Genomic DNA, 13,140 nt, shown 5'->3' with positions numbered 1-13,140 from the left:
CAGGTGGACGTGCAATTGACGGGCCAGGTGGGGATAGCAATGACCGCCGGTCGGGCCTACAGCGGTGCCGCCAGGCAAAGGCCCCGGGGAGGTCAAAGGTCCAGAACAGCGCCCCCCACAGTGCAGGCTCACCTGTTGGTAACGGTGGCTTGGGGCGAATCCGAGCGTGGGCCGAGCAGAGCCGGCACTGTATAGTGACTGCAAAGGAGGGAGGAGGGGATCCGTGTATTACGCCGTCTCAGGCAGCCCGGTTAAAGGTCTTGCGGTTTCCCACGTGAGGCCGGCTCCCCGTGGAAGGATGGACAGAGCACCCGTCTGAGCCCCCCGATGGCAGAGGCGGGCGCAGGCCCGGGTGACGTGGGGGCCCGTAGCACAGCCCTCCACAGTTCAGACATGAGGCGGCAGGGGGGGGACCTCACCTTCCAGGGTCCCCTCCGGTCAGCGGTGACCTCAGCGGCAGGTTAGGAGATGGGGCGGGCGTCCAGAGGGCCGTGTGTTCCCGCCTCCGGAGGATCCCGGGTGACTTCAGGCCCAGTGGCCAGGTCCGGCCGGAGGTGGATCCGCTTCCCCAGGAGTGTCGGCGGGGCCACCGGGGGCAGTGGGAGAGGGCTTTTGCAGTCTCGGGGCCGCCCAGGCCTGCCGGCAATTCCAGGAAGGTGCCGCAAGTGTGGGCCTCAAAGCCGCGGGCTAGAGTGATGTCAGGATATTTTCAGGATCGTGCTTAAGCTCATGTGGGCGAGAGCCTCTCTAGCGCGCAGCCATCTTGGTGCAGCGCCACCTAGCGCCCCCCTCATATTTTGTGGATAGTTCTTGACACCCTGGACACCCATCTTTCATTTCTTTTTCTACTTCGTCCTTTTTGCCCGTACACAACTAAGCACATAAATCATCAATCAACGATGCTTTGAAGCTCAGGTGGCTTGAGTATTTTATAAGACCAAGTGACGTATGGTTTTAATTAACACGAGTGTTGATGAGTCCTTCTCCTTTTGCACCCAGCTCTTGTGCACATTTAATTTAAGCTATTTTATAAAGAAGGGGCATCTACAGACCTACTGTGTGGCCGTCTGCTCTTCCAAGAGACTGGTTCCAAATGATCTTACTACAACGCTATCTAAGGCTTACATTCTTTAAGCATGATTTTAGAAAGTTTTCTCCTGATGTAGTATTGAAATCCTTTCCTCAAGGGCGGACTCCATTGTTGGAAATAACACCAACCATGGAAAAGCCTTGTCCCTGCAATAGATAGATGGAGATGCCCACATGTTGATCAAACCTAAAAGAGAGTGATTCATTATTATTGCATGGCTTATATCAGTTCATCAAATGTGTGTGACACTGTTAGACTTGGCATCTTTTGGTGTTTCCCCAGTCTTTTTGCTTTCTTACCTCCCGGTTTTAACTCTGTTTTTGCTGGTTTAGCGTCTCTGTGCACTTTCTCACTGCTGTTCAGTGTTAAAGGGCAAGTGCTCCTGTAGTAAATTGTTATTATGGATTGGTATTTCTATGATTGGCTGATTTGATTTACTAGTCAGTCCCAAGTACAGTGCACCATGTGTGCCCAGGGCCTGAAAATCAAATGCTGCTGGTGGGCTTGCAGCACAGATTGTACCACCCACACAAGCAGCCTGTAAATGTTACTCTGGACTGCCTTTGCAGAGCCTGTGTGCAGTCTGGTACTGCCATGTCGACTTGGCAAGTGTGCCTACTTGCCAAGCTCTAACCTTCCCTTTTCTTACATATCAGTAACCCCTAAGGTAGGCCCAAGGTACCCCTGTGGGCAGGGTGCAGTGTATGAGGAAGGTAGGGCATGCCCTGGTGTGTGTGGCATGTCCCGATAGTGAATTACTGCCAATTCCGTTTTTCACTATTGTGAGGCTACCTGTCCCCATAGGCCAAAATCGAGAGTTTGTTTATAACATCCTATAAATATAACTGCCCATGGGAAGAAGGTGGAAAAATAAAGTTTAGTATGCCTGTGTTTGAAAATACCATTTTTAGAAAGTAGGTTTTTTCTTGCCCAGCCATCCAGTGTGCCTCTGCTGGGTATATGGACCGACTGTCTGGCTTGGGGATGACAGGGGCTGGGGAGGAGCAGTGGCTCCAGCTAGTCTAGATGGGTCAGGGATGGGCTGAATAGATCTTGGCTGCATTTAGAGTAGAGGGCATAGATTTCCTTTCACCTGAATGGGCCTGGTCCGCCTCTGACCATGCTGTCTTCACCTCCTGCCAGGAAGCTGCACCAGAGAGGACAAAACTGGTTCTGGCTGGGCACAGACACTTTCTTTCCCCAGAGAACAAATGATTTTGGGCTATAAAAAGGGGGGCCCAAACCCCTACACTTTAGAACTCTTTTGGAACCAAGAAGACTGCCAATAGGATGAGCTGGAGAAGCTGTGAGGAGGGACTACCACTTTGTTGTCTGCTTTGCTGTGTTGGCCTGCAGTGGCTGCTTCTGCCTCGGGCAGTGAAAGGACTAGACTTAAACATTCTGCAACTTCCTTTTCGTGAGTTTCTCCATAGGCTTGAGGTAGAGCTTACCCCCTGTTCAAAAAGTATCAGGAACAGCAAAGACTTCAAGATCTTCTACCATCAGCACTGGGGACTGTGACTTTTGTGCTGCACCAGAAGAAAAGCAACCCACGCTGCCTACGACGCCGCTGCTGACTCCGTGTCCTGAAGGCACCGCAGAGGACACCGCCGCACCATAACCCTGGTCTCACCGACGATGCCACCGAGCCGCTGCTTGCACCTCGACCTGTGGGCACCGCACTGGTATCCCTGACACCGCCGATCCACGCCGACATTGACGCCACTGCTTGCACCGTGGTTCGAGGGCACCGTCCTCATCCTGCACAGCAGCCTAGGCCTACAGAAGCCACTGACTCCAGTTTGTCAACCGATGACAGCACTACAGCAAGGATGACACCGCTGCTTGCATGTGATCTCATCCCGCAGCGCAGCCTTGGCCTACAGACGCCGGCGCCATCAACTCCAGTTCGTCAGCCAATGACAGCCCTTCACCAAAAACAACACTGCTGCTCGCACCATGACCTGCCAGCACCGCAACAAGCACAGCATCACTTCACACCGCAGCCCTGGTCTTACCAACGCCACTGGAAAAACATCACCAAGCTGCTGCCTGCACTGCGACTTGAGGGCGCCGCTGCATTTCTCACCGCAGCGCCCGACACCTGCCGATGCCGGCGCTTCTCACTTTTACGGCGAGGAGTTCAATCTGAAACTCCTGTGACTTCAAGGGGTCGACGGCTCCTGCACCGACCTCCGGAAATGATGCCTGCTTCCGGAATTCAACAAGAGGTCGCCAACTCCGTGCATTTCTAAAGGTACTGTTTCGCAGGTCGTCCTGACACCATAGCTGGCCCGCAATGCTGCGGTCAGCCACAACTGTTTGGATTGGTTGTTCACAATGCCGTGATAGCCCCTGACAGAGCTATCGACTTCAAGGAACTTTGTTGCAAGCCTATTTTGATTACTGAAGATTTCTAAGTACTGTAGTGGGGATTTTTGGTCTTGTCTTAAGTATATAAAAATATTGGATATTTTTCTAAACTGGTGTGGTGTCCTTTTGTAGTGCTTTCACTGTGTTACCATTGGTTATGTGCAAATGCTTTACACACTGCCTCTAAGATAAGCCTTTCTGCTCGTGCTAAGCTACCAAGGAGGTAAGCAGGGGTTATTTTAGTTACTGACTAGAAGGAAGGGTCCCTATTTGGACAAAGGTGCAAACCCTTGCCAACTAGAGACCCCCATTTCTAACAGACACATATAGAAATGACAGGTCTGAGAATTTGTATGAAGGACAGTCTAGCACTTCTGGTGCAAATTGGTGCTTTGTAGTGTAGCTCCTATCATCCCAATAGGCTCTGCGCATTGGAATAATACCTACAGCAGTAAAGGCCTAGGCCAGACGTTAACTAGGTCTACTACTGTCGATACTAGACTTAAAGTTTTGGGTTTGCCAGCTTAGCTCAGAGTTCACTAGAAACTTTCTTGAATGTTCAAGGAGGACTTAACTTCCCTGATTAGACAAGAAGGGATTTCATTCTGACAACCATAGAACATGACAACTTTGCTCTCCCCTAATCAAGAGTAAATCTCGAGAGTCGTGTGAACAAAAGGCAATTTATTTTACTCAGTCAGTACGTGCATTCTTAGTCTCATCAGAATGTAGAGAAAAGGAAGAGACAGGCGTGTTCAATAAAAAGGTGTTATTTATTGATCAGTCTCTTTTCTCATACAAGAGAAATGGATCGATATTATTGCAATACTTATAGTTAAGTCAAGTGCATACATTAAAAGCAATAGTATAAAGTAATACTGTAAAAACATTGATATGGTTTTCTAAGCCATATGATGTTTTAAAATGAATAAAATATATTTACATACACATATACATTTGTCTAAACGTACTCAACTGGTGTTTCTAGATACGCCTACCCCGTGTACCTGACCTAAGTCTAATACGTGGGCGGGAATAGAAAGTTACAGTTTAAGTTAAGTTTGTGTTTGCCAAGTGAATAACTAAAGAATTCTCTGCGAGGGGTTATTCAGTTCTGTACCTGGAAGTTGGGATGAATGAGGAATGGTATCTCTTTCTCTGGTCTCGATATTCCAGGCTGCCTGCGAGGGCTACCCGGAAGCGCCGGTGCTGGGTCTCTCGGCAGGAGAAAGCAGCTTCTCTCAGCGCGTCAGAAAGGCGGGGCTGCTGCCAGCGGGGTCTGCTCTGCTCTGGGCTTCGGCAAGTATGGCTGCTCCGTCTCGTCACCACGCGTGTGTTTGCATAGGGCAAGATCGGTAATATTTATACCTTTAAGGTGCCGAGATTGACGTAAGGATGGACATAGATACGTCAATAAAGATGTCATACGACTTGCTCGTTAGCACATTCTTTTACTGAAGTTCTCTGTGAAATCAAAACAATGGCCGCACGTTTTTTCCAGGTTGTCATAGGTTTGATTTGTTATGAGAACTCCGTATGCCTTATCAGGGGCTGGAGGAATATCGCTTGTCTAATTAGATCGCAAGCGTTATGACCTAATCAGATAACACGTTCCTGTGCCGTAGTGTGACTGCGTCAGATAACGGTATCTGCATCATGGGGGTTTTCTGCCTCATGGGCTGACTGCTAGTTAACTTGTTGGTTTGTTTAACTAGAATAGGGTCAGGAATAGGGGGATCGATTCAGAACCTATAGGAATACATGACACCCACTCCACGCTAACTATGGTCATATTTACTAATCTAGGCATAGTATAACATAGTACAACATACTATAGAGTAGTGTGTATACCTTACCACCCCAAAATACATAAATGCATTTTGAAATTCTTCAAATATACGGAAAATTTGCAGACATATTATTGTATGCACTCAAGCTGTAGAATAATGCTAAAGTAATCACGCATTTGTATACATTATTGCTTATTTGGTATATGAGAATTACACATGAAATGGTTTCTTAAATACAGAAAAAAGTTTCGAGACCATTCCATCACAGAATAAAATATTTGTGAACATACCAGCGGGCAGCTAAAGTCTATAAAGTATCCAAAAATAGAAATCTTAGTTCTTTAGGAATAGTTTCTTACTTTAAGCAGAAGATAAGTGTCCCGAAAAACCGAAAAAATAAATTGGGGCTTCTGAAAGAGTTGCTGTCCGTGAACTGGAGTGAAAAATAGTTCATGTGATTTTATTATTTAAAGTTGAAGGCCGAATTCAGGGAACGCCGTGTGCGAGCTTGCTCAAAAGTCTCTATTTCTGTTCGGGTGAGAACATCATATCATTTAGGCTTTCGAAAAAACTGTCAACAGCTTCCTGGGAAAGTTCCACTAACTCGGAAATAGGTGTAATCATGCATTCATGCGCATGATTGTCTCCATTGACATTCTGATTCGCATTGCTGACAGAAGGTCGTACCTGATCGATGCTGCTTTCATCTTGAACTTCACTACCCATCAATCGTAGTGGTGAAGCTTCCACGAATGCCGTCATCAGGATTGGTAGCCTTTGAGGGCAGCACAAAGCATGAACCTTGATCGGGCTCAACAATGTTTCTGCATCCATTGGCGCATCCGATTGTAGCGTCAGACAGGTGTCTAACACGCATTCTTCTCCGCATAGCAGACACCTTAATACAGGTAAAACACATCTTTGCCACATTGGTCGAAATGATAGAAACCAAGTCATGTTCAGGTCTCTAAGCCGGGAGAGTCCCAGGATTTTTGTTATCCGGTCCCGGTATCCAATGGCTAGGATTGTTTCTTCCATTGTCGCGAGAGTTTGGTCTGTGACATGGGTTGCCATAACGAAAAATAAGGACTAAGAATAGGATTCCTGCAATTAGTCCCAGGATCAGGGGAAGTCCGACAAAAATCGAATGGACGAAATCTGGAAAAATACCCAGTATGGCTTTGAGTGGTGTTAATGCCATCGAAAATACTGACTTAAATACCTTTGAGACCCCATTGGTATCAGAAATATTTAAGATTTCATTCAGGATTTCTGCGAAATGTATGGGGGAATTAGTTGATAACAATGAATGTATCTCTGCAGTCGTCCTTGCGACTTGGAGATCATATGTTTCTTTTGACGACGAGAGCCTTGTAGGCGTCTGAAGAAGCACTGTTTTCATTCTGCTTAAAGTATCTATTCGAATAGAAGTAATTTTCAAATCGGGCCATGCCCTTGCCTCCCTGTCTGGGAAGGAGCTGGGGAACAATGAGCGTCCACAGCACTTGACCTTCGCAGTCGTAGTTACGAGATAAGGAGTCCCGGGCATAAGACTACAACATCTGCGGTCTACAATTAGAATGTAACTCCCATTATAGAGTCTTTGAAAGAATGGTTCTATTTCTGTTGCAGGTGCGCCTTGCTGGTGACATGAAAGGTTGTATGAATTCCCTTCACAGGCTCCATGCAAACTAATTCCGTTACACAGAAGTGTGCCGCTTAGTGACATCGCACAATTGTTGCCACTAAGAAACACTTTCTGTCCTTTATTACTGACACATGCATGTGAATAGGGCAGGTTCCATGTTGTTTTAATGTACCCCTTTCCCAATTTCTCGTACATGCCAGCCTGTATATATTTTTGGCAGTATTGAAACCTGAAGGTTGAGATTGGAATATTTATTATTCCATGTATTATCCATTCACTGACAGGTCGTTCTGACATTGTCACTGGTAATCTCTCAAGTTTCTCAATGCTCAGGATTGTATAATCAGCACCCTTTTGTGCCATACTGATTTGTCTATCAGTAAGGTTAAAGATTTGGAATAGTGACGTTGTGTTGATTAAACGCCAAGGCACATAGCCTGAACGCAGATTTTGTAACGTCCAGCCAAGCTGTACAATAGAACGCAATTGTGACTGACCGTGTTGTAATAACAGTAAGTCTTGCGATAATATATCGATTGCTGAAGACACAATGCTGTCCAAAGAAAAAATTCTGGAGGACAGAGTCATTAACCCATTGTCCACTACAGAAAGTGATTTTTCCAAATTAATACGGTCAATTTCCCGTATTCTCTCTGCTGTTTCAATTTGAGTAACCTTCCAGGCCTCATTGTATGCTGCATATACAGAGGCTGCTATGAAACGCTTTTGACGCTGTTTGCGTGGTCCCATTATGAAATCACGCAAGTCAGCACCATCAGTAAGTAAAGTTAAGTGTTGCTTAATTTCTGCCAGTGTGGAAGTTTGTAGCCCTTGAAGGCATAATTTGCCCACACTGTAGGTTGTTATTATCTCTGGGTGATGTCTTTGAGGATATCTAGGGTCTGGCCTGGTCATTTTGAACCCCTGTGTTTTATTCAGGAATCTGTCTTGACAGTTATTTGTATCTGTGGGCCAGATCAACCACTGTTTCCAATCAGGATGAGTTCTGTTTTGGTTTAATATATGGTTTACGTCTATCTCTTCATCTGTATCAGAGTTATTGCTAAACATTGTTGGCTTTGGAATAGACGGTTTATTTAAATCTTTGATTTTGGCTAAGCCAAGACAGGTGGTTTGTTGAACAGTGTCATTTAAAAATATCATTTGTTCTGGGATCATGCAGGCTTTAAACAAAGCTTCTATACCCTGTACTTGCCATTCTTTTGTACCCCAAACACTTTTCAATTCAACATTTTTGTCCCAATAATCAAATCCAAAAGTATTCATTTGTTCAAAAAATGAGTCTGAATATATCAATTTTGTGTTGGTTATCATGGTCTTGGTCCCTGTCTTATTTGACAATTTAAAATAAAATGCTAAAACCAGAAAAATATGAATATTTGTCGTAAACGGTTCTTGAGCTCCCTTTTGGAGGTGTTTGCACAATGTTCCCATTGATTATAATTTAAAACATTTCTAGGTTGTGCAGATCTATGTAAAAAATGGTTACCATAGTGGTTATAACAGTACATACTATCATAATTGGTAGAACCCTGCAAATAATCATGTTTGGTAAATTTAGCAGACATTACTAAGTCAGACATCATATTATTAATGCTTTCGAAGTCCCAATCATCAGCAAATGAGTTTGGTTTTACAAAGTCACTCAAGGAGATCTTAATTTGGTGTGGATATTTCAGGATCTCGACCGGATCATAAATTTCATAGTCAGTGTTGTCCCATGCTACCCCACCAGGTATCGGATTGGCTGTGAAGTTGGCTGAAGAAAGTTCTCTTTTCTCGACGTGTGAAGATGTGTGTGGTTTGAGGATCAAGTTGATTTTCTGACTTGCTGTGTCCATTTTAGCATATTTTCCCTCAATGAAGCGTCCCAAAGTAAGTACCATGATGAGCCAAAGTATGAGGATAAATGCACCAAAACCCACCCAAAATTCAATCCATGGAGAAATCAGATATGTTTCTTTCAGTTGTTTCAAAAGTTCTTTAGCTTTTTCTTTAAAGGTTTTTGATGATGGCTGTGTCTTTGATTCACTGAAGCCTTCAGAGGAATCATCGAAGTTTATGAAGTAGCCGGATGCAGTTCTGTCAATTGTTCCAATTGGTTCAGGATTTCTCTTTCTTGCATTTTCACTTGGTACTTCATTGTAGATTGGTGTGTCTCTGCTAAATGTTTTTATTTGGGTTTTCAGAGGTCTGAGTTCTATTGCATTGTTGCATAGTCCTTGTTGTTCTTCTGTAGGCGTTTCGAATGTGATGAGCCTCTTTGATAGGACCTCTGTACTGGTAGCAAACCTTGGTGTTCTGCTACTTATTGGGAGTCCACTTGGCCTACTGTTTGTTATCGGCCACATGATTGTGGTTTTACCAGGTCGATGGATACAACTCGGTTCTCCTTTTTACCAGCAAGTGGCGGTAGTACAACTGATCTTGTCCCGTTGATAGACAAGACAGGAACTGTTTTTCTGTAAGAAGGCCCAAATTCCTTCTTCACCACGATCTTTTCCCTGACTAGATCCCCGACTTTTGGAATCCAGACAGGTCTTGCTGGGACAGGTGGTGGTTCTTCAGTGGTTGTTGGCGGTTGTTTCAACTTTATGTTGCTCAGGTCTTTTCTTGTTTTGTTTAAGTCCTGCAAAATAGCCAAACGGTCTTTGATATCAAAGCTTTTTCTTTCACCACTGAAGTCTGACTGTCAAGGTCAGAGATAATCATCCTAGTTCCGAATAATAATTCGTACGGACTGAATCCCTTCAGAGAATTTCTTGGCAAGTTATTGAGACTACGTTGGACACTTATTAGATGTTTGACCCACCCAGCTCCCGAACCTAATATCCTTTCCGTTATAGATTGCTTTATGCCTTGGTTTTTTCTTTACACCATCCCGTACCCTCAGGAAGGAAGTGAGAAGATTCCCGCTGGGCTATGCTCATTTGGTCATGTTTCCCCTCAGGCTTGAGGGCTAGAGTGGAGACAATGGTCAAACGTAGCATGCTCTTAGCGTATATGCCATTTAGACTCGCAAATCTTTGTATAACAGTCCGGACGTCAGCCGAGTGCTGGTGATCTACATTATAAGTGGAAACTAGCCTGTATATGTTAATCGCAACCCTTCCTGTTTATTCCTGATTTTATCTGGAGTAAAACGACGAGGTATTAAACTGTTTCTCTCCCCACTGCGATCTCTGTTGCAGTTTGGGCAGTTTTTTACAAACATGGTATGACGCAGGCTCATGCCTGGCCACCAGTACCGTGATTGTAATTCTTCTAGAGAATCTTTTAGTTTGAGGTGTCTGAGACCCTCGCCCATATGTGCGTCTGCGATTAACAAGTTTCTCCTGTCCATGTTTGGAATCACTCTATCCCCCACTCCAGGGATTCGAGCAAAAGGGACGGAGTTTGCATCGATTATGTATGTATAATTGAGTGGATAGTTGATCGGTAACGCTGAGCAGTCGCCTTTTGATGACGTTTTCACCGCCAGCACTGTTTCACCGTCAATGTATTTTAATGTACGCTTTTTTCGAACTACGGGAGCCGATTTAGTGGCTGCCGCTGTGGCTGTCTCAGCCAATGAATTCCCTGCAACGTGAACGCCATCATGCTGGTGACTCAGTGAGTGTGTCACGTGAGTCTTTGGTAGTTCTTTTTGTAAAAGAGCTATTTGTTCCCAGAGCAGTTTCTGCTTTATTGGTGCATCTGTGTCATCTTTGTAACCGTTCTGAATCCATGTCTGCAAATCGCTGTTATATGATTTGACGCAGTAATATGAATCTGACACTATAAGTGTCGGGAATTCGCGATCCGCATTATCTAGCGCCATTTTCAATGTTATTATTTCAGTTTGTTTTTCTGAATTAGTTTCTACTGAGTGTGATTTTGTTAATAGAGGTTTTAGTTTACCTCCGCGCCACACTTCTTTTGTAATCTCACATGTGGGGTTGTATGCCTGTTCTCCCCAAACGGGGGGTTGAGCATGTCCGTCTGTATAGATTACACAGGCGTAATGTCGTAAGGGCAGAATGTCGGTTGGCAGAGGGTATGTTTTTTCATATCCTAGATTTTCCATTTCTTCTAGCTCTGGATCAAAGTAGTAGTATACTTTGTCCGTTGTGATTGAATTCACCCATTGTAACCATTCTGGATCCAATGTTGTTGTTGGTAAATTACACGGTGTTGTTAATGCCTCAAAGGCTGATTCAGCTGTTCTGACTGTGATATGTCTACCGTCAGCTATGTCTTTTTCTCTAGCTATTGCGGTTTGAACTGCATGAACAATTTTTTCTTTGTTGCTGAATTTCTGTTCAGCTTCTGTGTATAAGTGTGATTTGAATGCAATTGGTACCTTTTCTCCCTCATTAGAGGTCAGGTATGTGAATCCGCATCCCCCTGGGATGACTCGAATCACAAGATTGCGTGTGTTATCACGTGTTTCTAATTTTGTTTTAATTAGCATGTCTGTTTGTAAGGATCTCAAAATTTCTGTGTGTATTTGAGTCCAATTGGATCTTTTAAAATCTGGTTTAATTAGATCATAAAGGGGTTTGACCCTTTCTGCGTAATTTGCAATGTATGTTCTTCCGAAATTTAGGAAGCCTAGAATTGACTGTAAGTTTTTTAGTGTTCTAGGTGCTTGGAGTACGGCACATTTCTCTAGGAAATTGTCAGCCAGGCTTTTGCCTTCACTTGATAACTCATATCCTAAGAATAGGACTGTCAGATGGGCAATTCTGGATTTTTTAAAGTTGAATTTGTAACCCTCTGCTGCGAACCCAAGTATTATGGTGTTCACTCTTTTCAAGTGAGTCTCCAAGTCATCATCTGTTAAGTAAATGTCATCGACATAAGATAATGCTTCATCATCGTATAGTTGTAGTAATTCTGTTACTCTTGCTGAGAATACCCCCGGGCTGTTCTTGTACCCCTGGGCTAGCCGACAGAATTGCTTTTGAGTGCCGTTTATTGAGAATGCAGTTAAATATCTGCTCTCTGGTGCTATGTTTTGACAAAAGAATCCATTAGAAATGTCTAAGGTTGTTTTGTATTTTTTGCGCACTATGTTATTCATTAGTGCAGCACTATGTGAGTTTTGCACTGCAAAAGTTTTGCAACATGTGTTAAGGTGTCGGTAATCCAAAACTAGACGATATGAATTGTCTGGTTTGGAGACCGGAAACAAAGGGTTGTTCATTTGTGAGGTGCAAGTTTCAATCACCCCCTGGTATTCTAGCTGATCTAGTATTTCATTTACCTGTTTTTTAGCTTCTTGCTTAATTGGGTACTGCCTTTGTGCAGTAGGTTGTGATTTTAACTGGATTTTGTGAGGAGGGGAGTCCTCATCCCATCCTACATGATTTTTATATAAGGCAGGAGCTAAAGCCACTGCCCATTTTCTGGCAAGTGTGCATTTTTTATGAATCGGGATATGATTCGAGAAGGCAGGCATAATTATTTCTTCGCCATGAGGGCACTCCCTAACAAACTCTGGTGGCCAGTCTTTTTCAGCTAGAAGGATGTCATAGCCCTCGGAGAGGTTATCCCAAAATAGTCCCCTTATTTTCCTAATCTTATCTCCCTCTATACGTAATGTTATCTCGTATATCTTGTGAGGTTTGCTAACCCTGGTGTCTGCAGTTTCCACTTGAAGATATTCATTTGTGTCCACTGTCTCCAGATGATTCATAAGGACTTTGCGAGCTATGCTCACTTCTGCTGCGCTGTCTAGCATTGTCTGAGCCCATTCCCCGTTTTTCAGTTGTGTCCTCAGTATTCTAGGCATTGTTAACTACCTTGATACTGGCTACCTTCTTTTTTGGAAATTGTAATTTCTTTTTTAGCTGAGCAGGTTCCTTGTCTTTGGACTTGGCGTGCTCTTCTCTCTGTTCTGATCGTCCTCTTCTTTCCGATTTCTGCGAGGAATTCTGAAAAGATTGAGAGGGACGTGTATCAATGTCTTGATATCTATCAGGTTTTTTTTATATTATCCCTATGTCTAAGGTTATATCTTTTCCCAGAGGGGTCACTCTGGGGTGACCTGTGTCTTTGGTTCGGAGATTTTTCTCTTCGCCTAGGAGACCTTCCTCTGGACTGGAATTTCTTTTCTTTAGGATTGGATTGTTTGTTTCCATCCCAGCTCTTTTTTTGTGATGTTGAGTTATTATTAAAAAATATTTTTTCAGGACTTTCAATCAGTTGTGGTTTTACTGGTATTCCACCTAAAC

This window comes from Lissotriton helveticus, chromosome 10 (genome assembly GCF_964261635.1).
Source record: "Lissotriton helveticus chromosome 10, aLisHel1.1, whole genome shotgun sequence".
NCBI classification, from domain to species: domain Eukaryota; kingdom Metazoa; phylum Chordata; class Amphibia; order Caudata; family Salamandridae; genus Lissotriton; species Lissotriton helveticus.
The sequence above is the reverse complement of the archived record's forward strand: the minus strand, read 5'-3'. Positions refer to the sequence as shown.